This window comes from Vigna umbellata, chromosome 10 (genome assembly GCF_029865625.1).
Source record: "Vigna umbellata cultivar VRB3 chromosome 10, Vumbellata_1.0, whole genome shotgun sequence".
NCBI lineage: Eukaryota > Viridiplantae > Streptophyta > Magnoliopsida > Fabales > Fabaceae > Vigna > Vigna umbellata.
The window spans coordinates 4,728,521-4,733,153 of NC_142174.1; the positions used below are offsets into that span (position 1 = coordinate 4,728,521).

At 41.6% G+C, this 4,633-nt stretch overlaps 1 pseudogene; it reads left to right on the forward strand.

The window, feature by feature from the left end:
• Positions 1–3,865: 3,865 nt before the first annotated feature.
• On the forward strand, positions 3,866–4,633 carry LOC148191720 (uncharacterized; annotated as a pseudogene).

The following is a 4,633-nucleotide window of genomic DNA, read 5'->3' on the forward strand; positions in this document are numbered from 1 at the left end:
ATTCCCAACCCCCTCTCTTGCCTACCCCCACAGTTAAACCATTCACCCAACCGGCCAATCCTATTAAAAAAATGACACCCACTGAAATGCAGATTCGGCGCGAAAAAGGCCTTTGCTATACTTGTGATGAACGTTTTTCACCAAACCATCGGTGTCCTAACAAGCATTACATGATCCTGCAAGTTGATGAGGAGCAGTGCACCCATGAGGACAATGTGATTCAGACTGATTCTGTAGACAGCTTACCACAGGATGCAAATGATCATCATTTGTCTTTCAATGCTCTAAAAGGCAGTAGTGGAGTTGGTACCATTAAGTTCCAGGGTCGAATTAATGGTTGTCCAGTAAACATTTTATTGGACAGTGGCAGTTCTGATAATTTCTTGCAGCCACGGATTGCTCACTTTCTGAAATTACCAATCGAACCAGCCCCAAATTTCCAAGTGATGGTGGGAAATGGAAATTCAATGTCTGCTGAAGGCTTTATTTCTGACCTGCAAGTTGTTGTGCAAGGCTACACTCTCCAATTTCCTGTCTATTTGTTACCAGTAGCAGGAGCAGACTTGGTGCTAGGTGCAGCATGGTTGGCAACCTTAGGTCCTCATGTGGCTGATTACAGTGCTCTAGCCTTCAAATTTCTGCTAGATGGTAAGTTTATCACCTTATATGGTGAAAAACAAAACTTGCCTCAGCTAGCCCAGTTTCACCATATCAAAAGGCTCCATCAAACTCATGCCATTGCTGAAGTGTTTTCTATACAGCTACAAGAATCTGACAACAAGCCTGAATTCTGTGAGGAAATACCTCAAAATTTGGAACCGGCACTTGTTTTGTTGTTGCATACTTATAAGGACGTTTTCAACAAACCCTCAGGTCTACCACCTCAACGGTTTCAGGATCATTCCATACCTTTAATAGAAGGTAGTAATCCTGTGAAGGTCAGACCGTATAGGTATGCTCACAGTCAAAAATCTCAAATTGAAAAGATGGTTGCATATATGCTCGCTGAAGGCCTAATTACACCCAGCACTAGTCCTTTCTCCTCTCCAATCTTATTAGTCAAGAAGAAAGATGGATCATGGAGATTTTGCACTGATTATAGGGCCCTTAATACCATAACAGTTAAGGATAATTTTCCTATGCCAACTGTGGATGAATTACTTGATGAGCTTTTTGGTGCACAATTCTTTTCAAAGTTGGATTTGAGGTCCTGGATATCATCAAATTCTTGTGAAGCCAGAGGACAGACACAAGACTGCTTTCAGAACGCATCAAGGCCATTATGAATGGTTGGTGATGCCTTTTGGGCTTACCAATGCCCCTGCCACATTTCAACAACTAATGAATCGGGTGTTTCAGAAATTATTGAGAAAGTGTGTTCTTGTATTCTTTGATGATATCCTCGTGTATAGCCCCAACTGGTCCTCTCATCTCCAACATTTAGAAGCAGTTTTACAGCTTCTACAATCTCATGTTTTGTATGCAAAATTGTCTAAGTGCACTTTTGCTACACAACAAGTAGATTATTTGGGCCATACCGTTTCTGCGAAAGGGGTTTCTATGGACAAAGCAAAGGTGCAGGCTATTTTAAACTGGCCAGAGCCAACAAACCTCACACAGCTCAGAGGGTTCTTAGGCATCACCCGGTTACTATAGACGGTTTATAAAGAATTATGCTGCTCTTGCTCAACCGTTAACAAACCTGCTCAAAAAAGATGCTTTTCATTGGTCTGACATTGCATCAAAGACCTTTCAGAGCTTGAGAGAAGCCATTACCACAGCTCCAGTGCTTGCCTTACCTAATTTTAATCAGCCTTTTATATTAGAAACTGATGCATCAGGGATTGGTATAGGCGTTGTACTCAGCCAAGGCAAACACCTTATTGCTTTTTTCTCAAAAAAGCTATCCCCTCGGATGCAAAAGCAATCTGCTTATTCCAGGGAGTTATATGCCATCACCGAGGCATTGGCTAAATTCAGACATTACCTATTGGGCCACCAATTCACAATTAGAACTGATCAACGTAGCTTGCGACATCTAACGGATCAGACAATTCAAACCCCTGAGCAACAACAATGGCTTCACAAATTTCTTGGCTATGATTTCAAAATTGAGTATAAACCTGGGAAAGATAACATTCCTGCGGATGCTTTGTCCAGATATTTTTACATGGCTTGGTCTGAAACTCAGCCAACGTTTTTGCAAGAGCTCAAACACGACATTGTCACGGATGAGTATTGGAAACAGCAGTTACGGGATTGTGAGCTGGGTAACAATCAAAATCCTCATCTTTCTAGTAAGGATCAACTTCTATTTTGGAAAGGCAGATTGGTAATTCCACAACAGTCTCCCTTGATATCCAAAATCCTAGAAGCATATCATTGCTCTCCCATTGGCGGTCATTCTGGAATTGCAAGGACGATTTCCAGAGTGAAAGCAGAGTTCTATTGGCCCAAAATGAAGGAACAAATACACAGGTTTGTACAACATTGTTCCATCTGTCAACAAGCCAAATATGCTGCTGTGCAACCTGCTGGGCTGTTGCAACCGTTGCCCATCCCTTCTCAGATATGGGAAGATATCAGTATGGATTTTATCACTGGCCTGCCAGTTTCAAAAGGCTTTACTGTGATTCTGGTCATAGTGGACAGGTTATCCAAATATGCCCATTTTCAACCTTTGAAAGCAGACTATACAAGCACTCAAGTCGCTGACCTGTTCTGCAATACAGTGGTTCGACTTCATGGCATGCCTAAGTCCATTGTCTCTGATAGAGATAAGACTTTCACAAGTAAATTCTGGCAGCAATTGTTTAAACTACAAGGCACCACATTGGCCATGAGTACAGCTTATCACCCCCAATCAGATGGGCAAACTGAAGCTGTCAACAAAGCCTTGGAGTTGTATCTCAGGTGTTTCACTTCACAATCACCTAAGAATTGGGTCAATTTTTTACCATGGGCTGAGTATTGGTACAATACTTCCTTCCATCATAGCATTGGCATGACTCCTTTCAAAGTGGTCTATGGCAGAGACCCTCCTGGCTTATTGAGGTATCAACCGTCACCATCTGATAACCCATCAGTTAAGGATTCCTTACTAGCCAGGGATGCTTTGTTGAACAAGCTTAAGGAGAATTTATTCAGGGCCCAACAGTACATGAAACATCAAGCAGATAAGAAGAGGATTGAGAAACACTTTCAGATTGGTGATAAAGTGTGGGTGAAACTGAAACCGTATCGGCAGCATTCAGTTCAGTTGCGACAGAATCAAAAACTTAGCATGAGATATTTTGGCCCTTTTACTATCCTTGCTAAGATTGGTTCGGTGGCTTACAAGTTACTGCTGCCAGTCAATGCTAAAATACATCCTATCTTCCATGTTTCACAGCTAAAGGAATTCAAGGGAGATGACACTGCAACAACTATTCCTTTTCCATTACTTATTGATGCAGAAGGTATCATGCTGCAACCTCTACAAGTCCTCAACAGACGTACGATTCTTAAAGGAGAGCAACTCATTCCTCAGGTCCTGGTTCAGTGGAGTGGACAAGAGGTTTCTGAAGCTACTTGGGAAAATGCAGAGGACATGAGCCACCTATATCCCAATTTCAACCTTGAGGACAAGGTTATTTTCAATGGGGGAAGCATTGTCATGGGCCCAGAGGAGAATATTCCTCTTCAGGCAGAAAATGATAAGTTAGTTATTGAGGAAGGACACGTGGCAGCCTTTCCAGAAAATGCGTTACTCAGGAGGAGCACACGCACTAAAAGGACCAACACTAGGCTGAGAGATTTCGTGCAAGGAAAGTAGGCTGGCAGTATAATAACAACTTTTGCCCTTTAGTGGGAGTAGTGTAGAATGATGAATTGTCTCTTTCTCTTCTCATCTGTATTTTTCTGATTTCTCTCTCTCACCTCATATTCTCTAATTCTGTACTGGTACCTATTTTGCTGATAGAAGAATACAATCACTGCCATTCCTCGCCTTTTCCTTATTTCTGATTTCTTTTCCATTTTAGTACTGTTACAGAGCAACGATGCATATAGGTCTGTGTTTTTCTGTTTTTCAGGGAGTGCAATTCCTCATTGGTTTCGTTTTCGTGGCAAGGGACGTTCAGTGACTATAAATGAAGATTTAAGCTTCTGCAACGATGATAGGGTCATTGGTTTCGCTTTGTGTGTTGTTTTTGGACTGTTAGATACGAATGATATTGAAGCTAGACGTGGTTATTTTAGTTACAGCCTAAAATTTGAATCTGATGACGGTGGCACACACATTATTCCAAATAATGATTTGTTAAAAAGCTATTTCAAATGGAATGGTGAAGAGAGACCTATTGATCAAGATCACACATTCATGTGGAAATTTAACTTGAAGTCCCTAAAGACGAGCAGCATGAGCCTTAGACTCTGTGATGCTAGCAGCTTCACTTTTGAGATCAATCCGCTTGATTTTGACTTTCGGTGGCCAAATTACGACTCAGTTGTGGGAGAGTTCAAATCAGTTGTCACAATAAAAGAATGCGGCATATGCCCTCTTTATAGAAGCGGAAGCAATGTTACAGAGTCTTGAAGGGAAACAAAGGAAGATAGGAAGAGGAAGGCAGAAAGCTACTTAGTGTTCTGCTAA